General features: G+C 41.8%; 1 long non-coding RNA gene across 1 annotated transcript in view; it reads left to right on the top strand.

The window, feature by feature from the left end:
* The window catches only part of LOC137335208 (uncharacterized), a 104,161-nt gene extending 83,049 nt beyond the window's left edge, over positions 1-21,112 (top strand). Inside the window, exons 3-4 of the long non-coding RNA XR_010966362.1 lie at positions 1,697-1,816; positions 20,776-21,112. This is a non-coding gene — a long non-coding RNA (uncharacterized lncRNA). The remainder of the gene's footprint in view (positions 1-1,696; positions 1,817-20,775) is intronic.
* The last annotated feature ends 5,863 nt before the right edge of the window (positions 21,113-26,975 follow it).

The following is a 26,975-nucleotide window of genomic DNA, read 5'->3' as shown; positions in this document are numbered from 1 at the left end:
ACGACTTAGATGAAGGCAAAGAAAGTCTCATATCTAAGTTTGCCGATGACACAAAGATTGGTGGCATTGTAAGCAGTGTAGATGAAAACATAAAATTACAAAGGGATGTTGATAGATTAGGTGAATGGGCAAAACTGTGGCAAATGGAATTCAATGTAGACAAATGTGAGGTCATCCACTTTGGATCAAAAAAGGATAGAACAGGGTACTTTCTAAATGGTAAAAAGTTAAAAACAGTGGCTGTCCAAAAGGACTTAGGGGTTCAGGTACATCGATCATTGAAGTGTCATGAACAGGTGCAGAAAATAATCAATAAGGCTAATGGAATGCTGGCCTTTATATCTAGAGGACTGGAGTACAAGGGGGCAGCTATACAAAACCCTGGTTAGACCGCACCTGGAATACTGTGAGCAGTTCTGGGCACCGCACCTTCGGAAGGACATATTGGCCATGGAGTGAGTGCAGCGTAGGTTTACTAGAATGATACCCGGACTTCAAGGGTTAAGTTACGAGGAGAGATTACACAAATTGGGATTGTATTCTCTAGAGTTTAGAAGGTTAAGGGGTGATCTGATCGAAGTTTATAAGATATTAAGGGGAACAGATAGGGTGGATAGAGAGAAACTATTTCCGCTGGTTGGGGATTCTAGGAGTAGGGGGCACAGTCTAAAAATTATAGCCAGACCTTTCAGGAGCGAGATTAGAAAACATTTCTACACACAAAGGGTGGTAGAAGTTTGGAACTCTCTTCCGCAAATGGCAATTGATACTAGCTCAAATGCTAAATTTAAATGTGAGATAGATAGCTTTTTGGCAACCAAAGGTATTAAGAGATATGGGCCAAAGGCAGGTATATGGAGCTAGATCACAGATGAGCCATGATCTTATCAAATGGCGGAGCAGGCACGAGGGGCTAAGTGGCCTACTCCTGTTCCTATGTTACTATGTTCCTATCCCGAGGCTGCCAGCGCTGAGCTAACTACCTTGGGGCAATGTTGCAGCAGCGACCTGAATTAGGCGTTAGGCCCCTTATTTGCAAATGCAAATAGCCTAATGCCTTCTTCAGACGTGGATAATGGAGCTCTCTAGTTTGTCCTTACCCAATATGGTGGGCAGTGCATTTCTGGTCAGAAGTGTGCGCAAGTTTCCTGCCTGCCATTTCGGGGCCTCAGGAGGCCTTGTAGTGCCTGAAAAATGAGCGCCATGTGGCCCAATTTAAGCCCCCGAGTTCCTTAAAATACTAACACTTTTAGGTATAAATGTTTTGTAGTATACAAGGTATTATAATTATGGGATGCAATCTGGCTGTTGTAAATGTGTTAACAGTCACATCAACGCCATTAAAACAGCAGAGAAGGGAATTTCATACAAACATATCTAAATGCTAATTTCGGACAGTATTCTCCTCCTTGATTTTGTACAGTAGGGTTTGAGTGTCCAAATAGATACCTGAAGTATAAATCATATTTTAGAATGCTGGACTGGTAAGAGGGATTCCTATTGTTCTGGAATGTGTAATATTGACTGTTTTACATGCAGACTATAAGAAGGAACATAGGAATATAAGAACATAGGAATATAGAAGTGACTTGACAGATTGTTGGTATGAGTTGGGAGAGGAAAAAGAGAGTGCCAACCTTATTGAAAAACAAAACAAAATTAGCATAACTTTTTTGTTTGTTTTCACCCTCTTTAGGTCTTCCCAGACCTTCTGCTAATCTCTGCTGAGAAGACAGGTAGATGACAGGAAGCATTAGCCGAAGTCAATCTTCAGTTAGTTGATAGGCCATACAAGACTGCCGATAGGAGGCACCTGGTGAGTGTATCATGTAGGTCATCCTTGTAATAAGAATAAAACCCATATGCAGCCATTTTTCATCTAGTACTCATAGCACTTGATGCAGCTCACTGTGTGAAATTAGTAATGTCAGGCAAAAGAGTAAAAAGACTTACCAAAAAAGTAACTTTTGTGGACTAAAACCATTTGGAACATTTGAACATTTCATTACTTTAAAGAAATATCTTCCTTTTGCTTTCTCTATCCTTGGAGGCAGGTACCTGATTCATTCAAAATGTAATTTTGTTAACATTGTTCACACTGGTTGTCAACATAAGAACATAAGAAATAGGAGCAGGAGTAGGCCATACGGCCTCTCAAGCCTGCTCCGCCATTCAGTAAGATCATGGCTGATCGTCTACCTCAACTCCACTTTCCTGCCCCATCCCCATATCCCTTGATTCCCCTAGAGTCCAAAAATATATCGCTCTCAGTCTTGAATATACTCAACGACTGAGCGACTGAGCATCTACAGCCTTCTGGGGTAGAGAATGACAAAGATTCACAGCCCTCTGAGTGAAGAAATTTCTCCTCATCTTGGTCCGAAATGGCCGACCTCTTATCTTGAGACTATGACTTTTAGTTCCAGACTCTACAGCCAGGGGCAACAGCCTCTCAGGATCTATCCTTTCAAGTCCTCTAAGAATTTTATATATTTCAATGACATCACCTCTCATTCTTCTAAACTCCAGAGAATATAGGCCCATTCTACTCAATCTCTCTTCATAGGACAACCCTCTCATCTAAGGAATCAATCCAGTGAAGCTTTGTTACAACCCCTCAAAGGCAAGTACATCCTTCCTTAGATAAGGAGACCAAATCTGTACACAGTACTCCAGGTGTGGTCTCACCAGAGCCCCATACAATTGCAACAAGACCTCCTTACTCTTATACTCCAAACCCCTTGCAATAAAGGCTAACAAATCATTTGTCTTCCTAATTGCTTGCTGTACCTGCATGTTAACTTTCTGTGATTCATGTACAAGGACACCCAAATCTCTCTGACTAAAATATTTCTTAGTCTCTCACCTTTTAAAAAATATTCTGCTTTTCTATACTTTCTATCAAAGTGGAGAATTTCGCATTTCCCTACATGTTCTTGCCCACTCACTTAACCTGTTTATATCCCCTTGCAGCTTCTTTGCGTCCACCTCACAGCTTACTTTCCCACCTAACTTTGTATCATCAGCAAACTTGGATACATTACACTCGTTCCCCTCATCTGATATATATTGTAAACAGCTGAGGCCCAAGCACTGATCCTTGCAGCACCCCACTAGTTACAACCTGCCAACTCAAAAATGACCCATTTATTCCTACTCTCTGTTTTCTGTCCGTTAACCAATCCTTAATCCATGCTAATATATTACGCCAACCCCATGAGCCCTAATCTTATGTAACAACCTTTTGTGTGGCACTTTATCGATTGCCTTTTGAAAATCCAAATATACTACATAAGAACATAAGAAATAGGAGCAGGAGTAGGCCAATCGGCCCCTCGAGCCTGCTCCGTCATTCAATAAGATCATGGCTGATCTGATCCTAACCTCAAATCTAAATTCATGTCCAATTTCCTGCCCGCTCCCCGTAACCCTTAATTCCATTTACTTCTAGGAAACTGTCTACATCCACTGGTTCCCCCTTATCCAACCTGCTAGTTACACATTCAAAAAACTCTAATAGATTTGTCAAACATGATTTCCCTTTCATAAAACCGTGTTGACTCTGCCCAATCATATTATGATTTTTAAATGCCCTGTTACTACATCCTCAATAATAAATTCTAATATTTTCCCTACTATTGATGTCAGGCTAACTGGCCTACAGTTTCCTATTTTCTCTCTCCCTCTTTTCTTGAATAGCAGGGTTACATTTGCTATCTTCCAATCCATGGGGACCGTTCTAGAATCTAGGGAATTCTGGAAGATCAAAACCAATGCATCCACTATCTCTGCACCCACCTCATTTAAAACCTTAGGTGTAGGCCGTCATATCCAGGGGATTTGTTGGCTTTTAGTCCCATTAATTTCTCCAGTACTTTTTCTTTACTAATCTTAATTACTTTAATTTCCTCACTCTCATTAGACCGTTGGTTCCCCACTATTTCGAATATGTTTTTTGTGTCTTCTACTGTGAAGACAGATACAAAATATTTGTTTAATGTCTCTGCCAGTTCCTTATTCTTTATTATAATTTCTCCTGTCTCTGCCTCTAAGAGACCTATGTTTACTTTCGCTAATCTCTTCTTTTTTACATACTTGTATTTCTTATTACTTTTTACTTTTATATTTCTTCCTAGTTTACTCTCATATTCAATTTTCTCCCTCTTTGTCAATTTCTTGGTCATCATTTGCTGATTTCTAAAATCCTCCCAATCTTCAGGCTTATTACTCTTTTTGTAAACCTCATCTTTTAATCTAATGTTATCCTTATCTTCTCTAGTTAGCTATGGTTGGATCACTTTTCCTGCGGAGTTTTATTCCTCAAGGGAATGTATATTCATTGAGAATTATGAATTATTTCTTTAAATGTTCACCAATTGTTCGTCAAAAGGTAGTGTTATTTATACATTACTTTCTCCTCTTTTCTATTTGCAGATATTTGCCATAGATGTTCCCTTTGGCAGGTAGTTGGCACATGCCACATTATTAATCTCCACAATTGGCGTGGGAGTAAATCCCCCAGTAGGATTTGGCACCCAACTAAATTCAAGTTGAAAAGAAGCCCTTTGATCTATAAGAAATTGCAATTATATAGCACCTTATCACATCCATTCTAAAGCACTTTGCAGTCAATGAATTATTTTCCAAGTATAACCACAACAACAAGAACATTTATATAGCGCCTTTAATGTAGTAAAACACCCCAAGCAAAATTTGATACGGAGCCACATAAGGAGATATTAGGACAGGTGACCAAAAGCTTGGTCAAAGAGGTAGGTTTTAAGGAGCGTCTTAAAGGAGGAGAGAGAGGTAGAGAGGCGGAGAGATTTAGGGAGGGAATTCCAGAGCTTAGGGCCTAGGCAGCTGAAGACACGACCACCACTGGTGGAGCAATTAAAATCTGGGATGCGCAAGAGGCCAGAATTGGAGGAGCGCAGACATCTTGGAGGGTTGTAAGTGAAGGAGGTTACAGAGGGACGAGGCCATGGAGAGATTTGAAAACCAGGATCAGAACATTAAAATTGAGGCATTGTCAGACTGGGAGCCAATGTAGGTCAGCAAGCACAGGGGTGATGGGTGAACGGGACTTGGTGCAAGTTAGTATACGGGCAGCAGAGTTTGGGATGAGCTCAAGATTATGGAGGGTGGAAGATGGGAGGCCGGCCAGGAGAGCTTTGGAATAATCAAGTCTAGAGGTAACAAAGGCATGGATTAGGGTTTCAACAGCAGATGAGCTGAGGCAGGAGCGGAGACGGGTGATGCTATGGAGGTGGAAGTTGGTGATCTTGGTGAGGGAGCGGGTATGGGGTTGGAAGCTCATCTCAGGGTCAAATAGAATGCCAAGGTTGCAAACAGTCTGGTTCAGCCTCAGACAGTGGCCAGGGAGAGGGATGGAGTCGGAGGCTAGAGAACGGAGTTTGTGGCGGGGACCGAAGACAATGTCTTCAGTCTTCCCAATATTTAGTTGGAGAAAATTTCTGCTGGTCTGGTACTGGATGTCGGACAAGCTGAATGACAAATCAGAGGCAATGGAGGGGTCGAGGGAGGTGGTGGCATGGTAGAGCTGGCTGTTATCAGCGTACATGTGGAACCTGTCATTGAGTTTTCAGATGATGTCGCTGAAGGGCTGCACGTAGATGAGAAATAGTAGGGGGCCAAGGATAGATCCTTGGGGGACTCCAGAGGTAATGGTTCGGGAGTGGAAAGAGAAGCCACTGCAGGTGATCCTCTGGCTACGACTGGATAGATAGGAATGGAACTAGGCGAGGGCAGTCCCACCCAGCTGGACGCCGGAGGAGAAGCTTTATAGGAAGATGGTGCGGTCAACCATGTCAAAGGCTGCAGACAGGTCGAGAAGGATGAGGAGGGATCGTTTACCATGGTCACAGCCACATGGGATGTCATTTGTGACTTTGATAAAGGCTGTTTCAGTGCTGTGGCAGGGACGGAAACCTGATTGGAGGGATTCAAACATGGAGTTGCGGGAAAGATGGGCATGGATTTGGGAGGTGACAACACGTTCAAGGACTTTGGAGAGGAAAGGGAGGTTGGAGATGGGGCAGTAGTTTGCAAGGACAGAGGAATCAAGGGTAGCTTTTTTGAGGAGGAGGATGATGACGGCAGATTTGAAAGGGAGGGGGACAGTACCTGAGGAGAGGAAACCATCAAGTACAGTCATGTAGGAGAACGCAGCAGCTAAATTTGTGCTTGGGAACTTCCTACAAACAGCAAACAAATTAAATGACCAGCTTGAGCCCATTGGAGCTTGAGCCCATGGTCTTCTCACTAAGGGGTAGATATTGTCTTTGTGCGATAGTGTAAAACGGGTAATAGCGAGTCAGCGGCCCGTTTTACATCTCTCCCAATTTGTATTTCCATTAACTTCAATGGAAATAAAAATCAGGAGAGATGTAAAATGGGCCGCTGACTTGCTATCACCCGCTTTACACTATCGCACAAAGTCAAGATCTACCCCTAAGAAACAGAGTACTACCAACTGAGCCATGCTGACACAAATATATTTTCACCTGCGTAAAGTGGTGAAAGATGACAGCAATAGTGTTTACATATCTTTATTTCCTGGTGCTCAGCTTGCTTCCTGCTTACCGTCAAACCTGAAGACAAGTATTGGGAGTATAAAATGCTGGCTAGGAGGGGTCTTTAATTACAGAGAAAGAAAACAAGCGTTTTAAAATTTTTGTTAAATGGCGAATTTTACCCCTTAAAGTCAATTAAGCCAATGTTATAGGAGTGCTTACACAATGTGTAGGTGCTATGTAAATGTACCAGATTTACCCAATTACCACAAATATAGTATGGTCAGTAGTTCTGAAGACCATTCAATGCTTCACTGCAGACAGTCTTTTGTGGTTTGAATCTTCCTTTGTTCGTATTGCATTTGGGCAGTTTTTTCTGCTTGTGGTAACACTTTTTGCAGCATAGCTTACTTACTGCCAGTTTGGAGATTTACTCATTATGAATGATCAGTGGTTTATTCCCTGAGGAGTTAAAGGAGTGAAATTACAGTTTTAACAAAAAGTGGGGGCATGTCTGTGAAGAGGGGTCTTTAATTACAGAGAAAAAGAAATAAGCATTTTTCAATTTTTGTTAAATGGGGAATTTCACCCCTTAAAGTCAATTAAGCCAATCTGTGAAGAAAATGCAAGTAGAAAAGAACTCCAAAAAGAATTTTTATTGCTGCTTGGTGTAGAGCTGCAGTTGGAACTGGCAAGCTGCTCAAAGGCTGCCTCAGAATACCCAGAAGCCACTGCGGCACTTAAAGCTGCCTCAACATTTCCTGCAACTGGACCATATGGTGTCTCCTGAGCTGTATCCCTGAGATGGCTGAAGGAGGGAAAAGGACTGGAAGGATATGAGTAATTAGAATCATAGAATCAAAGAATGGTTACAGCACAGAAGGAGGCTATTCGGCCCATCAAGGCCGATCCGGCTCTTTGTAAGAACAATCCCGCTCTATCCCCGTAGCCATGCAATTTTTTCCCCCTCAAGTACTTATCCAATTCCTTTTTGAAAGCCACGATTGAATCTGCTTCCACCACCTTTCAGGCAGCGCATTCCAGATTATAACTACTCGCTGCGTAAAAAACTTTTTCCTCATGTCGCCTTTGGTTCTTTTGCCAATCATCTTAAATCTGTGTCCTCTGGTTCTTGGACCTTCCGCCAATTGGAACAGTTTCTCTTTATTTACTTTATCTAAACCCTTCATGATTTTGAACACTTCTATCAAATCTCCTCTCAACCTTCTCTGCTTTAATGAGAACTATCCCAGCTTCTCCAGTCTATCCTCGTAACTGAAGTCCCTCATCCCTGGAGCCATTCTAGTAAATCTTTTTTTACTGCTTTTTTACCGCTTTCTCAACTTGTTCTGCCACCTCTGTTCCTGCACCCCCTTTAGAATTGTACCATTTAGTTTATATTGCCTCTCCTCGTTCTTCCTGCAAAAATGTATCACTTTGCACTTCTCTGCGTTAAATTTCATCTGCCATGTGTCCGCCCATTCCACCAGCCTGTCTATGTCTTCTTGAATTCTATTACTATCCCTATCCTTCTTACAGTTTACTACACTTCCAAATTTTGTGCCATCTGCAAATTTTAAAATTGTGCCCTGTGTACCCAAGTCCAAGTCATTAATATATATCAAAAAAAGCAGTGTTCCTAGTACCGACCCCTGGGGAACACCACTATATACCTTCCTTCAATCCGAAAAACAACCGTTGATCACTATTCTCTGTTTCCTGTCACTTAGCCAATTTTATATCCATGCTGCCACTGCCCCTTTTATTCCACGGGCTTCAGTTTTGCTGTCAAGCCTATTATGTGGCACTTTATCAAATGCCTTTTGAAAGTCCATATACACAACATCAACCATATTGCCCTCATCAACCCTCTCTGTTACCTCATCAAAAAACTCAATCAAGTTAGTTGAACACGATTTGCCTTTAACAAAGCCATGCTGGCTTTCCTTTATTAATCCATACTTTTCCAAGCGACTATAAATTTTGTCCCGGATTATTGTTTCTAAAAGTTTGCCCACCACCGAGGTTAAACTGACTGGCTTGTAGTTACCGGGTTTATCCTTACACTCTTTATTGAACTAGGGTGTAACATTTGCAATTGTCTAGTCCTCTGGCACCACCCCCATATCTAAGGAGAATTGGAAGATTATGGCCAGCACCTCTGCAATTTCCACCCTTCCTTCCCTCAGCAACATAGGTTGCATCCCATGTAGGCCAGAAGACTTATCTACTTAAAGTACAACCAGCATTTCTAGTACCTCCTCTTTATCAATTTTTAGCCCATCCAGTATCTCAACTATCTCCTCTTTCACTGTGACTTTGGCAGCATTTTCTTCCTTGGTAAAGACAGATGCAAAGTACTCATTTAGTACCTCAGCCATGCCCTCTGCCTCTATGCGTAGATCTCCTTTTTGATCCCTAATCGGCTCCACCCCTCCTCTTACTACCTATTTGCCATTTATATGCCTATAGAAGACTTTTGGATTTCCTTTTATGTTAGCGGCCATTCTATTCTCTTTCTCATTCCAGAATGCATTGCTTAGTTTCAACCCTGGCTGCCCTTGTGATATTTCTGGTGCCGATTTCTTCTCCTACTGGGTATTTGCACTGTCTGGGTTTCATATAGTTGTTTGTCTTTTTGTCATGAGAGGTACAGTTCGCAGATGGTAGTTTCTTCAGCTTCTTGCTCTCTTCCTCTTCTGAAACCAGAGTGGTGGATATTTTGCCAAAATCTGCAGGCTTGGTTGATAGTCACAACCCAAAGAATTCGACATTCTCTGTAATGGCAGAGCCTTCAATTACTTTATCCTACTTATAAGAAGTCCCTCCCTAAAGCCCTTCACTTTGACTTCTCTCTTCACCTTTAAAAACCCATCTTTTCAACTAAGCTTTCAGTCACCTCTGCTAATTCTTGCACCATTGGGTATCTGTTCCCATTTCTTTATTTTCTCTGTAAAATGCTTGGGACATTTTTCTACTTATAGCTATAATGTGGACACTATATGGTATGTTATATGGACATCCTAGGACAATTGACCATATATTAGTCAATGCTCGAAAGTTTTTATTAAAACATTTAATTTTAGAATGATTTTGTAATATCAGTTAATGACTCAATGGCATTTTTTACAGAACAAAATATTTTATTTATGATCTGCATATGAGAAATTCTGCACTTGCAGTAGCTATGGACAATTTTAAAATGTGTTTGTCTTTATTTTCAATGGCTCATCAGAGTCTTTTAGAGTTATTTAAGCTTTCCATTTCAGTATTTGTTTCTCTATCTCTATGGCCTCCAGGCTAAAAAGCTGTGCCAGTCTCTGCTCATCATGAGTCAAGGGTTTTTCTTTTGGTCCCCCCTTCCCTTCCCGTTGCATGTTCAGATTTATATCCAAAGGTGATCTTGTTCTTAGCCACTTTTGTCACATTCAGACGTTTTCTGCAGTCACCACCATCTTATTTGATGTTTTAGGCTGTGTTAATAATTTTGGTAATTTGTGCCCTTGCATTGTCAAGTCCATAAGGGTTGAGTGCTAGTTCCCTTGATTTGCAAATAACATTACTCTATTTTCAAACTTGTTTTTTGCCACAATTTCCCAAAGCTTACTGGCATCAGAAACGATACCAGATTTACTTGCAAACCTCAAGTGGCTGTTTGGTGGGTTATTAAAATGATTAATCTATATTTTGTCTACTTGCACTTGATTGGATAATCAAACTCATCATGAGTAGATTTACCATTATACCAAATTAGAAAATGCAGTGTTAGTTCTTTGGCAGTAAATTGCCAGACTTATTAATGATTTTATTTGCCAAAAAGCCTCTAATGTTGAGATCCAGGATTAAAATACAGCTGCTTTCTGACTTTAGTGATATATGTGAAGAGAGTCACCAATATTAGCTTTGGCAAATCATGGTACTTGACTATTGCTGCATTCAACATTATACTCATACTAAGCATAGTGATACTGCTTATAATAGCAAATAAATTGAGACAATTTATTTTTCACATCAGACAGAATGGAAACAGAAAGAACTTGCATTCATTTAGCATGTTATCATGTCCTCAGGACATCCCAAAGTACTTTTCATCCAATTAATTCATTTTTGAAGTGTAGTCACTGTTATGTACGCAATTGCAACAACCCAAATTGCACACAAGATCACACAAAAAGCAAATGTGATAAAAGGGAGGAATGTTAGTCAGGAGAGCCTCTGCTCTTCCTCGATTAGTGCAATTGTACCTCCCGCAGACAGACGGGGCATCAATTTAATATCTCATTCAAAAGGTAGTACCTCAACAGTGCAGCACTCCCTCAGTTCTGCATTGACATTACATAATGAAGTTTGAACCCACAACCTTCTGACTTATAGTCGAAAGTGCTATCAACTGGGTGAGTCAAGCTAGCACTTAAAAGATCTTTAAATATGTTTTATCCTCATATTAATGGAACAATTTTAATATCACTCCTAACTTTCCATTTAATTTGCTATTGCAATACATGTTTCACTTTTAAGCCAATGACAAAACATCCTACTCTCACACTAAAATGTGGTTCTCAATGAGATTCATGCGACTACACCAATCATTACTCTAAAAACACTCTAAAAGGCTTTATTCTGCCACATGCGCAGGGCAACTGTTTTACAATTACTGAAAATGTCAAATTCCATTTTTATATCATGAGCTTCCAGGAATTTTACTAGTGCCTTTGGGGAATTCCATTCTGCAGTTCCATCAATTTATTATTAGGGACACCTCTTTTACGGTAATAAAAAATTCACTTTTATTACATGGAATTCCAAGAATTTCTTGGACTTTCACTAGGGATTTGGAGATTCTATTCTTTTTTCCATTCACTTTCCTTGATGCATGGGTTTAGAGATAGTTTCCTTCAGTCAGTGTGATAGGCATCTCTGAGTATTTTTGTGGATTCTGAGCACAGTAAAGATTAGTTTCGATATTGCCTAATATTTTCACCAGCTAATGTGATAATATCAATGGGGAAACCTAACCCTATTTACTGATAAGCATCCTTGGATTAAAAGTACATTTAAGGAGACTTGGATTGGAAGCATGTGGGTTCATAGAATTATAGAATTTTACAGTACAGAAAAAGGCCATTCAGCTCATCACCCCTATGTCACCTCTCTAAAAGAGTTTTCCATTTAAGGGCTGAAAATCGGCTACTGTCCACCAGTGGCCCTGGTGTGCACAGGGCACAGGACAAGCAGTAAACAGGATCTGCAACTGTAGGGGTGATATTCAACTGTCGGCTGCCCCACTTACGAGGTGTCGGGCAGTTGAAAATGGCAGGGAAACAGCGATCACCCTATACAGTTTTCAGCTGGGCCTAACAGGCCCATACAAAATATGCAAAAAGCTGTTTTCATATGCAAATCGGGGTCCTACGCCTGTTGCAGGACTGCATTCGCAATTTTCAAGTCCAAATGGGCGGAGTTTGCGCCATGATCACTCTGTCCATTTGTACCAGGCGGTAATTGGCCTTACCAACGGTCCTTAAAAGGCTGCTCCAAAAATGGCCTGGAATTTTTTATGGGGAATGTTTGTGGGACCAGAAAAATACCGTGGCCCGCTGCCAACTGCTGGCTTAGGCCCCCCAATATGCCTCCCCTTTAAAATTGACCTTTCAATGATAGTAGTCATCACCTTTGGCCATCTTTGGTTTCCTGACATTGCACCATTGCATGTTTCTTTGGCTGGATATTTATTTATTCCTTTTTGTTTGATTTGAACTTTATTGCTGGACCCCACCATTCTAAGCACTTTGTCTGACAGCTTATTCTGCCTCTCCCCCCCAAACATTCTGCTGCCTCATTTCAGCACAAAACACAGCAGAAAATGACCAATTTCAAATTTTGCCACCATCAGAAAGAGCAGGTACTGTACCACTTTAAGAAGCTGTACCAGCACATTACTACTCCTGCCCAGGAAATCCAGATCTCTGCACTCCCAGCATGTGTTGCAAATTGCATTGAGAGTGTATCAGTAATATTTAAATGAGAGGACAATGGAAACCGCAGGGAAGTTCCCCCTGCAGTGCCAAATGTGCTGGACGAAATGTACTAGCAGAATGTCTGCCCCTTTGGCTCATTCCCCTCCCTTTCCCCATACCTTTTTAATTTTTCTTTTTCCAAATATTTATCTACTTCCCCTTTAAAAGCTATATTATGGATTCTGCTTCCACCACTGCTTCTGGTGAGGCACTCCATTCCCTAAAAATCCTCTGCATAAGAAAATTCTCTTAATCTCTCCGTCTTTAAATGATTGGTTTTAAAATTATGCCTTCTAGTTATCCTCATCAACTAGTGAAATCTACCTTATCAGAACCCCTCATGATTTTGAACACCACTATCAGATCTTTGTTCTAGTGAAAACAGTTTTTCAAATTTCTCCTTACAACTAAAGCCTCTCACCCCTGCTATAATCTTAATAAATGTCATACTTATGATTTCCCATGCGATGAGTCTCTACTCTTACTGGACCTTGGTGAGAGACACCAAGCACAGGCCAGCTATTTCCCCAGAAAGGAGAGAGTGAGGGAAAATTGGAACATGAATCAACCTCCGAGCAGCTGGATACAGAGCAGTATTGGCAGAGACCCAGGAGTAGGCTAACTAGCTGCCCTCTCAGCTGAAAATTGGTCAATAACACGGGGGAGGGGATAATAAAGTACATTAAAATAGGAAAATATGAATAAACTAAAAAGCAGAGTCACAATGCATGTTTTTCAGGTTTTCACATAGAGTTGTAAGAATTTTTTTTAAAACTCAAATATATATGTTTACAGTGGTTAATAAATTGATAACATCATACAGTACATGAATCGCCAACTCTTGTAACAAAAGCGTGAAACTGAATAAGGGCTTCCCTACAAACTGGAGCTGCAATTTTAACTTGTCAGTTAGCGCCCTCTGCTGTTTTATCAACTTCCTCCTGAACTGTTCATCTGTTAAAAGTACTCTTTAAAAAAAAGGACTTGCATTTTTATAGCGCCTTTCATGACCTGAGAATGTCTCAGAGCGCTTTACAGCCAATAAATTATTTTTGAAGTGTAGTCACTGTTGTAATATGGGAAACACGGCAGCCGATTTATGCACAGCAAGGTCCCACCATCAGCAATGTGATAATGACCAGATAATGATGCTGTTTGAGGGATAAATATTGGCCAGTACACTGCTTTTCTTCAAATAGTGCCATGGTATCTTTTACACCCACCTAAGAGGGCAGATGGGGCTTCGGTTTAATGTCTCATCCGAAAGACACAGTTATGTATCGCACTTGTGTATATATAAATTTTCTGCAATACTTCACACAAGAAATATGGCGAATTATATATCCTTTAATTATTATTAGATCTCTTAGGTTCTGCACCCCTCCTCTTAGATTCCCCTAGCTCTTGCTCTACGTTCCCACTCAGATCCTCTGCTCTTCTAACTCTGGTCTTTTGTGGATTCCTCCTCCCCCACTCTATCATCTGTGGACAGCCTTCAGTCATCTTGCCTCCTGGAATTCTCTCCCTAAAGGCCTCCACCTTTCTATATCTATCTGCACCTTCAAAAGCCTCCCTAAAACCTACCTCTTTGACCTTGCATTTGGACACCTTTCCCAAATCCTTTTTCACGTGCTTGAATCCAACTCTCACCTGTGAAGCACCTTGGGATGGTTCATTATGTTAAAGGCACTCTAAAGATGCAAATTGTTGATATATTAAATTATCAAAAACTCAAGAAAAGTTGATGGTAAGTTTCTACATTTTAGTTAGGCCCACTATATCAGCTTGGCTCAGTTGGTAGCACTCTTGCCTCTTAATTAGAAGGTTGTGGGTTCAAGCCCCGTTGTGGACATTATCAGATAATCTGTGCTGATACTTCAGTGCAGAACTGTATTGATGGATTTGCTGGTGGAATTTTAACTTGCAGGTGGCTGGCCAGTAGAGCACTGCCTAATACCTGCAGAGGGCTGGGCCTCCTTAAAATACATCCAGTGAGATGCACGCCCCAAATGGGTGTCCCACTGAAGCTCGCTGGCTTCGGGCCAACGCAATATTGGGTAGCCGAAAGGTAGGCTCAAGAGGAGGTCCAAACATCGAGGTGGGGGGGAGCCTGAGGTGGCAATGGCCCGCATTATTCTTCTGGAGCCAGCAGTTAGATTCCTGCTCCTCCTCCTGGCCCCACAAGTTTTTTTTAACACTTACCTTTGCGGGCCTTTTTCTCTTGCCCATCAGGTCTTATTGAGCAGAGCGTCCACGGGACACTCATTCGGCTGTTAAAATTGCATCAGGGTCCTATTTACATCATAGAACCTCGATTTTCATGGATTCATGAGGCTCCCACCTGATTGAGGCGGACGCCTCAGCCCTCCATGAAAACTCCGGAAGCTATATAGCAGCAGGCAGGAAGCAAGCGTGAATAGGGCAGAAAATCTACCACTACAATTTTAACTCCACTACTGCCCCATTTGCACTGGACGGAAAGAGTGAAAATCGCCCCTGCTATCTTTTGGATGAGACATTAAATTGAGGCACTGTCTGCCTGCTCAGGTGGTTGCAAAAGATCCAAAGGCACCAATTGAAGAAGAGCAACTATTCTGCATCACACAAGCATGTCAATTTCTGAAGCCACAATGACCTGAATTATGCCAAAGGTAAAATATTGTTTAAAACAAAAAAATCAGATATGTTTTCGAGCTCTGACCATTCAAATCAGGATGGTCTGCTTCTTTAGGAGAATGGGAATTTAGGGTCATAAAGATAACAATACTGCTTGATTTTTTTCTCTGGGGAAGCAGGAGAAGGAATTAGTGTTCCTTAAAGATCAAGATTTGAAGGTGTAGAAGTGGGGGGTAGGGTTAGTCCTGACAAGTCAGGAGTGTGATGGAATACTCTCCACTTGCCTGGATGAGTGCAGCTCCAACAACACTCAAGAAGCTCGACACCATCCAAGATAAAGCAGCCCGCTTGATTGGCACCCCATCCACCACCCTAAACATTCACTCCCTCCACCACCGGCGCACTGTGGCTGCAGTGTGTACCATCCACAGGATGCACTGCAGCAACTCGCCAAGGCTTCTTCGACAGCACCTCCCAAACCCGCGACCTCTACCACCTAGAAGGACAAGGGCAGCAGGCGCATGGGAACAACACCACCTGCACGTTCCCCTCCAAGTCACACACCATCCCGACTTGGAAATATATCGCCGTTCCTTCATTGTCGCTGGGTCAAAATCCTGGAACTCCCTTCCTAACAGCACTGTGGGAGAACCGTCACCACACGGACTGCAGCGGTTCAAGAAGGCGGCTCACCACCACCTTCTCGAGGGCAATTAGGGATGGGCAATAAATGCCGGCCTTGCCAGCGACGCCCACATCCCGTGAACGAATAAAAAAAATTTAAAAATGATAGAGTAATTATACATGGACTCTGGATTGAACTGGCTTGGTGGACTTAATAGCCTTTTCTCCTTCTGGTCTTTTTATATCCTTATGTTTAGAATGGCAGCACAGATGTACTGGGACAATTTGTTGGTTTAGGTCTTTTCTGAGCATGTACAGTGTTATTTTTTCAGTGGCATGTAAGGTTTCATGCTTCTATATTTGGTCAATTGTTATTAGTTAGGAAAGAATGGTTCAAGAAATTTTCTTTTCTTAATTTTTCCCCCCTCTGCCAATCAATTACTACCAGTCGAATGGATGGAGGAATGTGCCTGACTGTCTGGTGATGGGGAATGTGTCCAATTTCCATGGTAATGGCTGGGGGGTTGTATCAAAGTTTTATGGCTGATTAGAGGGTCTCTCACACACTGACCTGAGTTTTAAATGACTTCAGACTTGAACCATGTCTGGATTGATGTGAATGCTTATCTTTGGTGACATATATTATCTACCACATATAAATCCAAGTTGATCCTGATGTATCAGAACTGAAAGAACCTTCTCCAGTCTAGTGATAAAAACCTCTGACAAGATCTTGTAATAAGGAAAAGCAGCCTGGAGCTAAGTTTGGCCACATCACTACTCTTGTGGCAGTATTGTAATAACTGGCTGTGCCATTGTGTTGGAAAAGTGACTTTTCTCTCTTGTTCCATAGAAGTAGATTGAAGAACTAGTACTTTTTCAAAACAGAAAGCATAAGTTCTGAAGACACGTTCACTTAGCTAGAGCTCTCATGTCCTTCGTATGTTAGTCCTCCTTATCTTTCTTTTCTCATGTGACCAAGAAGATTTCCTGTTTCCTTTGGAAATGGAGTAGGTTTAAGATGATTGTCTTTCAATAATTAAAATCCCTTAGATTGGATTCAAATTAAATCCTCTTTCAATTTCCAGAGGGTGATTGATGACACACATGCAATTTGTAAAGGAGGAATACTTTTGTCAGTTATTGAATTCCAAGTGCTTCTTCTTGAACATTATTCTCACAATTGATTTCAACGGCCATTTGATTTTTCCGGGGTCATTTTTTTGTTGTGTCAGTTGTTTCCCTCGGCTTCTAGTTTTGATTAATGAATTACTGCTGACATTCTCATGCTCCTCCAACTCAGGATCAATGGCAACAGGAATGTATTTTTCTTCTTCAGAATCTGTAGTTTGGTGCAGGATTTGTTGTTGTCTTTCATTAAATCTCCCACAATAGTACAGACCCTTCCACTGTGACTGATTGCCCAGAAATAACCAGGTGTAGACTAGTACTGTTATTATACTACCAGATTTGTGCTTTATTTGCAATGGTATTAGTGGAATTCTGACATTAGAACATAAGAACATAAGAAATAGGAGCAGGAGCAGGCCATACGGCCCCTCGAGCCTGCTCCACCTTTGAATCAGATCATAGCTGATCTTCAACCTCAACTCCACTTTCCTGCCTGATCCCCGTTTCCCTTGATTCCCCTAGATTCCAAAAAATTATCTATCTCAGCCTTGAATATACTCAACGACTCAGCATGCACAGCCCTCTGGGGTAGAGAATTCCAAAGAGTCACAACCCTCTGAGCGAAGAAATGCCTCCTCATCTCATCTTAAATGGTCGACCCCTTATCCTACAACTATGCCCTGCAGTTCTAGACTCTCCTGACGGGGAAACAACCTCTCAGCCTCTACCCTGTCAAGCCCCCTCAGAATCTTATATGTTTCAATGAGTTCACCTCATTCTTCTAAATTCCAGAGAGTATAGACCCATTCTACTCAACCTCTCCTCATAGGACAACCCTCTCATCCCAGGAATTAATCTGGTGAACCTTCTTTGCACTGCCTCTAAGGCAAGTATATCCTTCCTAGGATAAAGAGACCAAAACTGTATGCAGTATTCCAGGTGAGGTCTCACCAAAGCCCTGTACAACTGTAGTAAGACTTCCTTACTCTTGTACTTTAACCCCTTGCAATAAAGGCCAACATGCCATTTGCCTTCCTAATTGCTTGCTGTGCCTGCATGCTAACTTTTTGTGTTTCTTGTACGAGGACACCCAAGTCTCTCTGAACCCCAACATTTAATAGCTTCTCACCATCTAAAAAATATTCTGTTTCTCTATTCTTCCTACCAAAGTGAATAACCTCACATTTCCCCACATTATACTCCATCTGCCACCTTCTTGCCCACTCACTTAACCTGTCTATATCCCTTTGCAGACACTCTGGCCCTGATTTTCAAAGGAAATTGCGGGTGCATTGTGGGGAGGGGGGGGGGGCTGCGAAAATTGGGGAAATCCCGAGCGGATGAGGAAGCTGGCTCCAACCCACCAACTTCTGGGTTCCCCACAGATGCGTCTGTGCGCGCGCTTCACAAGTGCGCAAGTCCCGCCGGCAATTAAAGCCGGCAGGATGATAGTTAAAGAACCAAATTTACCTCATTGAGGTACTTAAGGTACTTTATTTCTGATGCAGTAGATAGTTAAAATGATTTTAAACTTACCTGGGCGGCTTTCCCACGGCTTCCAATTCACGCCTGGGGCCAGATCAGGGAACAAGAAACAAAATAAATTAAATAAAAAAACATGCAATGAAGTGAAAACACTAAATGCATCTACCTTTGAAACCTGCTCCGATGTCCAATGTCTCTCGCTCCGATGTTCCCCCTCTTCACCCTTCCAATGTCCCCCCGATCTCACCCTCCCGATCTTCCCCTGATATCCCCCCGATCGTCCTCTCTCCTCCCCCATCTTCCCCTCTCCCTCCCGATCTTCCCCTCTTCCCCCCCCCCCCGATCTTCCCCTCCCCCCCCCGGTCTTCCCTTCTGCTCCCCCCCTCCCTGGTCTTCCAGTCCAGCGCCGGATGACGTCTGACTCTCTCTCTTTCCTGTTCCCCCCTCACGTTGCAGTTCCTGATGGCAGCCAGCCTGTCAATCAGGCTAGCTGAGTGCGATCGCGTCGGAAATGGTAAGTTTGGTTCATGCGGGTTTGCCACACGCCCAATCGCCCCCCCCGCTGCCAACCCGCCTCCCTGCTAATATTGGGGTCCCTTTCTCTCCCCCCCCCCCCACCTTGGCATTGCAGCTCCTGCCGGCAGCCAGCCTGTCAATCAGGCTGGCTGCCGGGCGCGAAACCTGGAAACAACTTTAATCACCATCAATTACATCGCGATTGCATCGGAAAAGGTAAGCTTTTTTTATTCGGGTTTGCCATGCGCACCTTCATCCCCCTGCTGCTAACCTGCCACCATTTCAAAGTTGATCCCTTTGAGTCCTCCTCACAGCTTACTTTCCCAGCTAGCTTTGTATCATCAGCAAACTTGGATACACTACACTCGGCCCCTTCATCCAAGTTATTAATATAGATTGTAAATAGCTGAGGCCCAAGCACCGATCCTTGTGGCACCCCACTAGTGACAGCCTGCCAACCTGAAAATGATCCATTTATCCCTACTCTCTGTTTTCTGTCCGTTAATCAATCCTCCATCCATGCTAATATGTTACCCCCAACCCCACGAGCCCTTATCTTGCGTAACAACCTTTTATGTGGCACCTCATCAAATGCCTTTTCAAAATCCAAATATACTACATCCATTGGTTCTCCTTTATCCACCCTGCTAGTTACATCCTCAAAAAACTCTAATAAATTTGTTAAACACAATTCCCCTTTCATAAGACTATGTTGACTCTGCATAATCATATTATGGTGTTCTAAGTGCCCTGTTACCACTAGATTTACAGGGTGTAGTGATTTGTAAGGAATCAGTATCCCTGTTGCACTTTCTGTCAGATCATCCAAAAATGAAAGTCCAGATGTGAATTTGTACTGTGCCAGCTCCAATATACTAGCTGGAACTGACACCGTTCCCAGGGCAAATCCAAATCCACCTCCCCTACCCTATACGTTGATAGGCTTTCTCTGGTAATTAGGTAGAATATGCATGAAGATAGGGGAAGCGAGCCACATACATTGAATATTCCAGTTCATCGTAAACTCAGAGTGTGAACAAAATGTGAACAAAAGCTAATGCTAAAAACATATACCAAACATATGGTGAAACGAGAAATTAAAAGAAATTGCTAAAAACTCTGCCCTTTAAATAATAAAAAAGAAAAAAATGCAAATGCTGAAAATGCACATATTCATAAAGAGGAAAGACAAGTTAACATTTCAGGTTTCAGAACTGTGCACCTTTAAGACTTCAACCGCACATAGGGCTACCCTCAGGGGCTACTCCAAATGGGTGAAAGGAGTGCAAAACCTTCAAGGCTAATTTAATTGTTTTTTTGGTGCTCATCAGGGTGAGGGATGTTACTTCATGGGAATGGAATTCTTCCCATTTCAGGCATCCAGTGTCAGCATCAACATTCCCAGACCAGGCATAGCACAGCTTCTGCTCTGCCAACAATATGCCTTAGCCGCAATCTCAGAAGCGCGACAATGAGACACCCACCAAATTAGAGACGGTTTTACAATGTAGGCCAATGCTCACTGGGAACTGAACTGCGACTGCCTAAAGTCATTTGTATAGAAATAACACAGAAACAGGCTGTTCGGCCCAACCAGTCCATGTTAGTGTTTATCCTCAATGCGAATAGTAGCCCTAATCTCGTATGTTCAACCTGTTCCCCATCCCTTTATCGCCTTTCCTTTAACCACCTATCTATCCTAGTCTTAAGTGTTGACATGGTCTCTACTTTAAACACTAACTCCAGTAGTGCATTCCACAGCCTCACAGCCTTCTATGTAAAACTGGTTCTCTTGCTGCCTGTCCTAAATATCATACATTTAACCTTATATTCATGTTCTCTTGTTCCAGACCAGTCAACCCTTGGAAACAGTTCACATGGAATCTTAACAGCTAGCAGACAAAGCGATCTTCATTCCATCAATCTGGGCTGGATATATACCCAGGTCACAGAGGTGGAAATGCAATGTGCCATCCAGTTTAGCTGCCTGATAATTTTAATTCTCTCCAGTAGAAAACATACAAGCAGATTTATCAAAAAAAATGTCATTACAATTCCACTCCTTCTGTTTTATGGGCAAAAAAGAACAGTTAAAAAAAAGGAAAAACTAATAGTTTGGGCTTCTCTGCCAGCTTCCACTCATTTTAACATCCACTTCTGTCATCATTGTAATTAAATAAAATCAGAAAGCCCCTCCTACTTGCTTAGCTTGATTATTAATAAATGATCATGTAGCTATCAAAAATATTTATTGACTTACATAAAAATATTTAAGAGCTTAACAGTTAAACTTGAATGATTGCAACTAAGATAAAGGAGGCTCACTGGTTACGTGTAGGTGCCCCAATTCTTTAGAAGTTTGATTTTTTTCCCCCTCATTCCATTATTTTATTGTATGAAAAATTGAGAGAGGTTGAGCAAATCGCATGAATGTACCTGTCCACCAGCTTCTGTTTCAGGCTGTGTTGTGTGTGTGGGACCAGAAATCAGTAACAAGACTTTGTTTTCAGCAGGTTGAATAACTGCCAGGATTTTTTCAACAGTGTGTACTTTCTTTAACTGTCAGACTGCTTGTGCCTGCAGGGGAAGAGACAGTGAGATAGAGGAAAAGAAATAGAAATAAAGTGAGGGACACAAAGAGACAGAGACACCCCCTCCCTCTCTCTCTACCTCTATCTATATACACACACTCACATACACACATATATAGGCATACACACAGGAGACTCATGAATTCACTAGCTTGACAGCTTGTTTATTAGTGGGTTTGAATATATATTTACCCAGTTAGTGACTTAGTTTGTTCACCTTTTAGAGTATATTCTCATTTGCTAAGATATTAAATTATTTGTTGTGTTTGAAATGTTGTGATGAACAGTGCTGCCTAAAAGGTGTGATAACAGCGATCACTTTGGTTCTGATTATTCATCTATTTAAGGCTTCATGTCTCTGTTTCATTTTCAGAAAAAAATTATGACAGTGTTTAGTTCATTCGCAGATAGCGAAATTACAAATAGAAAAAATAATTAAAACAAGCTGAATATCTTCCTGTAAATATGCAGCTGAAAACTTCCAATAGAAAATGACAAAATAAACATAAATGTGCGGTCATAGGGATTGATTTTCCTGTAGCACTGTTTGAACATGTTGTCAAGCTTGTCATAGGAAGACCTGAGTTCACTTGCATGGCTCTATAGTCTGTTCCAGTGGATTTGTTTTGCCCAGGGCACATTTCAGAATCACAAAGAAAATGTAATTTAAGAAAAGCTTACATTAATAAGTGGCAAGTGCACGTCAGGACTGGTGAGGATGTATAATGAAAATATCAAAATAATTTCTAAATGTTGCTTGGTTTAGGATCACACCTAGATATAATTTCCTTCTTCCTACTGTTGGGGTGAAATTCTTCCTGTTGATAATTTTAAAAAAAATTGGTGTGAGTACTAAATGGGATTCCTGCCATACTCATGCTGACTTTTTTTAAACTAAAATTATCTACAGGAACAATTTTCTTTCTCTCCCCTTTTGTAAGCTAGGCAAACAATCTTAATTGTGAGAAACAAAAATTGTGAAGATTTTTCTTGATTGATTTTGAAGTAAGGCATGTCAGTGAAATAAATCAGCGAAATAAAATCAGAGAATTAAAATCAGCAAAATCAATCAGAGAAACAAATCGGTGAAATAAAAGCAGATTTCCAAATAATAGTGACATTACAAAGCAACTTTGGGCCTTGAAATTTCACTGTGGAATAGTAGTGTATAAACACTTACCATGTTCATCTGAAATCCATCTCTCCATTATTTCCGCAGAAGCATTAATTAAAACAGTTTAACCCTTTCTAAAATACCAGAGAGAGGAATTTCAGTAAAATAAGTTCGTATTTGTACATTAGTATCCCACAGCATAATTTCAGGGCCAATTATAGTTTTTTTCTGCTTTTAATTAAATGTAAGTTGTTACTTATAATATGTATTAAATAAAATATCTAATGTATTATTTAAGTAGAATCCGTCATGGTCATCAATGTGATATGATAAATATTTCCTGTCAGAATACTAATTATGCCCAAACCCTTACATAGACCTCTTATCTGGCAGTCTGTTAAGAGGGTAGTATTTGTGTTGGCTCTTGGGGCGGGAGTGCAGTTTTCTGTGGAACCAAAAAATCAACTGATTTTCCTGGCTTGAAATTCCATAAAAATTACATTAAAATGTTAACCATTCAATGAGGGTAGTAGCATCATACATGGAGCATCCTAACAATAACACCAGCACCTGGCAAAAACAAAATGGGCATTGTAAACTCACCTGTTAGCAGGTGGGAGTTTACAGTATAGAACTGCCCACAATTTACATAATATTTGAAATCTCACTCTGAAAGACTGTAAAGATGTGGAAAGTGGTGTTGGAAGTGGAAAAGTTGACACTCGGATTGCAGGAGGTGCCCTTCTGAAGTTATGGTTAAGACTTATTACTGGGGCAGAGAAGAAAGTGCTTCACTTTGCTTCAGCCCATGCTATACTTGACCTGGTGTTCTTGATACTGACAATGAGTGCTCATAAATTCTTTGCACTGACATCCTTCACTTTGCTGAGCAAAAAAATAAATAACATTAAGTAATGGATATATAAGAGTGATTAACAAATAGTCGCATCATTTGTGTATGTTGTACAATACTGGGCCATAAAGCAGGGGATATCCTTGTCTGGGAGAGTACAAAGAAGGGTGACTAATTTGATAAATGGATTAGGAACTGGAACTACGTGGAAAGACTAAGTATACTTGGGACTTGATTGAAAAAAGTGGCTTAGAGGTGATTTTGAGGTATTCAAGATCTTCAAGGGAATAGATAAATTGGATCTTAGAATGATGTTCCATATCAGTACAAGAGTACATGAATTCAAACTTAAGGTATAGCTTCTTCATAAAGAGAATGGTAGACATTTCTTCCAAGCCAAAGTTTCTGCATTCTAGGGGACTGTGGAAATTGTTGGTGCATGATTTATATAAAAACTAGAATAAAATTAAAAATGTTGATTTAACTAGACGGAAAGGCCTACCTTTCAAACCTGTCAAACTCTTGCCTCCCTGAGTAAATTACTTGCAGCACCTCTTTGATGCAGCATTAATTTGAGGCAACCCCACCTTTATGCCTAAATCCAGTTATTATGAAAAATTGCCCAAGTGGAAAAATTATGTTTGTACTATCTTTAGACCAGATAAAGGTCCCTCTTTGTGGACAATTATGAAGAAAAGGCTGGGATCACTCAAACAGGCAGAATTTTGAGATGGGAGGAGTGCCGGAGGCAGTGCAGGCCCACAGAACTAATTACAGTGTCAATTAGGTCAAGGCATGGGAGGTGACTGTCTGCCAATTACCCAGCTAATAACCAAAGATAAATGATCACAACAATGTCAGTTGCCTCTGAGAAAGAACATTTGACTTGATCAAATAAATTGTGATACAATCTCTATATGAGGGTAGATAAATATCATGGTTAGTGATGTCAACTCTAAATTAGGTACAAACTTATATTAAGCTTTCCCAATAATTCAGCAAATATATTTTGTAGACTTTTAATGCAAGATTATGTGGACGAGAAGATAATGGCCTAGGAATGTGATGGTGCCATGTCTGTTTTGTAGCTTTAAACGGGTACCTAAGCATTCAATATGGAGGGCTGGGTGCACGTGCTCATTACGTGCCAGAAGTGCGCTGCTCACCATATTGAGGCGACCAGGGTTTGAGCTTGAAACAGACTGTTTCGGCTGTTTGCGCTTCAAGGAAATTGTTTCAGGAAAACATGGTCTACATGTGGCCTAACCAGCAATCCTTAAAGGGACCACCACGATAAAGGTACGTTTTTTAAAATACTTACCTGAATGTGGAGCTGAGCCCTGGCCTTCTATGTAAAGAAGAATGAATCATGACAAGTGATCTTAAGATCACAAGAATAAATACAGATGAGGAAAACTATTTGGCCTGTCAACCTCATGCTTTCATAGAAACCTTTAGTTCCCTACCACAGCATCCAATTGCCTCTTGAACAACTCCAGGATTTTTGCCTCCACTCCCCAGAAGAATACTTCGGGTATTAATCATTCTTTATATGAAGAAGTGCTTCCTGACATCAGTTCAGAAGTAAGGGAGAGACTAACATATCCTGACCCGAAAATCCCCTATAGGCTAAAATGCACCCACCTTAGATCTCCACTGCTGACCCCAGCAAAGTTTGCAGGGTCAGGAAAGGTCCACTAATTGACCTGTGAATGGCAAGTGTCCTCCTACTGAAGATGCTGCACATTGTAGCCAAAGTGTGCCAGGTGGGGGCTGTCGGGCTATCAGAAACAGAACGTAACTGCCTCCAGCAATATCCATAAGTTAGGCTGGTACTCCTGGTTTCACCAGGTAAACCGGCTGCCGATCCGTCACTTGCCAATTGAAATGGTAGTGATTTGGGAACTCTGATATTCAGAGACCCCACCTCAGGGCTCACCGTCTCTTACCTCATTGGCCTTGTAAAAGGGAGGCAGAGGCTTCACTCCTTACAAGGCCAATCAGGAATTCCTGTACGAGGCTGAGTCCCCATGTATCTGGGTCCCAGTGTAGATTACTGCCCTTCCAGTGAACTTCTGCTTGATCCTATGACATTATTAGGACTCCGTCGCGATTTTAACTTGAAATCACAGAACCCAGCAGCAACCAGCTAGTAAAACCTAGTGGGATGGTCTCTCAGTAACTTACGAGACAGAAGTGCACTACCCACCATATTGGTAAAGGCAAAAACATCAGCGTCCAAGGCCTACGTCTAAAAATAAGAGGCCTAATGCCTGTTTGAAGCCCTCTCTGTACTGTTAGTTTGCCCTGGACGTGGAGCTGGGAGGAGCAGGAATGCTTCTCCCGACTCCACATTCAAGTCTTGCGGAACGCTACCGGCCAATGCTCCTCCACCAAGCCCGGCCTTTGCCCCGGATCCTGGCCTATACCCCTCGCGGTCGCTGTTGACTGCTATCCTCCTTCCCGACTCCCACTACCCCCCCAAGTTGATCGCCAACCCTCCATGTCACCCCCCCGCTTTCCGATGGCCTACACTGCAGGTCAACCCCCCTCCCGATTGTCCCGCTTCCCGGTCCCCTTTAAACACTTGTACCTGATGAATGATTCTGGCATCGCAGCGGCCCAATCTTCCATTTTTCTTCACCAGTGAGCTGTCTGAGGACGCCTATAAGGTGTCAGCAGCTTGATGATGATGAGGCCCAAGGCCCAATATTGGGTGCGCCTCAAGCCAATCCATTCAGGTGCAGGAATTGTTCTATGCACCTCCCGCATGCCCAAACATTTGCTTGCTCAAATTTCTAGGCCAATTCCTTGGATCTATCTGAAGAGTAGTGCATCAAGAGGCTCTGCTTTTCCAGGCAGGTTATTACAGACCTCTGCAGCCTCCTGCAACAGGATCTGCTGCCTGCTGGACCAGGTGGCCATGCTTTGCCACTGGCTGTAAAAGTTACCACAACCCTTAACATCTTTTCCACTGGCTCATTCCAGCCTGCTACAGGGGGCATCTCCCAATATCCCAATCTGTAGTGCACAGCTACATTAAGCAGGTGACCAGTGTCCTCCTTGCCAGAGCAAACCAGTACATCACTTTCCCCATTGACATCAACAGTCAACAGGAGAGAACTCAGGGAATTTCAGAAGTGGCCAGCTACCCTTGAGTCCAGGGCATCATTGACTGCACACATGTTACCATCAGGGCACCAGAAGACCAGCCAACAGCCTTCATAAATAGGAAGGGCTACCACTCAATTAATGTGCATTTCATCTCCAATTACAAAACTAAAGAAAAGAAAGAACTTGCATTTAAACAGAGTAATGCAAGTTTGTGCAAGGTTCCCAAGCAGCAGTCATGATGCTTTTATCCTGTGACACTGAACTATCTCCTCAATATTTGACCTTTCCAGGAATGTGACAGGATGGCTGCTGGGGAACAAGGGATAGCCCTAAATACAGGGCTCATGACACCCCTCCACAATCCCAACACACCTAAGG

Source organism: Heptranchias perlo, chromosome 19, assembly GCF_035084215.1.
Source record: "Heptranchias perlo isolate sHepPer1 chromosome 19, sHepPer1.hap1, whole genome shotgun sequence".
In the NCBI taxonomy this organism is placed as follows: Eukaryota; Metazoa; Chordata; class Chondrichthyes; order Hexanchiformes; family Hexanchidae; genus Heptranchias; species Heptranchias perlo.
Note: the sequence above shows the minus strand (reverse complement) of the source record. Positions and strands in the feature narration are given on the sequence as shown.